The sequence below is a fragment of the Nicotiana attenuata genome, unplaced genomic scaffold (assembly GCF_001879085.1).
Source record: "Nicotiana attenuata strain UT unplaced genomic scaffold, NIATTr2, whole genome shotgun sequence".
NCBI classification, from domain to species: Eukaryota; Viridiplantae; Streptophyta; class Magnoliopsida; order Solanales; family Solanaceae; genus Nicotiana; species Nicotiana attenuata.
In genome coordinates, this window is record NW_017673401.1 from 35,001 (window position 1) to 35,476 (window position 476).

A 476-nucleotide genomic window follows, 5' to 3' on the forward strand; every position below is an offset into this window, starting at 1 on the left:
GGGGGGGGGGGGGGAATGATAAACCTCGGCAAACGTGGCCACCATGCTCTGTTGACTAGCATGGATGACGATAGCGACCATGGGTGGATGGAATAGTTCGTTGCAATTGTCACCAATAATATCATTCCGTCAACGACATCATTGTCACGACCTCAGTTCGCCCTCTGTGAACTATCGTGACGGCACCTAGTCTCTACAACTAGGTAAGCCTAACAATTGCGGAAAAAGGAAAAAACAAAAGATAAAAATAATAAAATCTGCGGAATAACATAATAAAAGCTTAAGATGCCGCTCGGCATATACAAACATAACTCTCAACTGAACATCTTTCCAAAACCCGAAAACCCATGAATCACAAGCTATGGATACTACAATATTGTGTTCTCTAACTATCTAAATCAAAATAAGTACAGAAGGGCTAAAACAATAAGAGAGAATGGAAAGGGACTCCTCGGTCTGCGGAAGCGGCAGATATA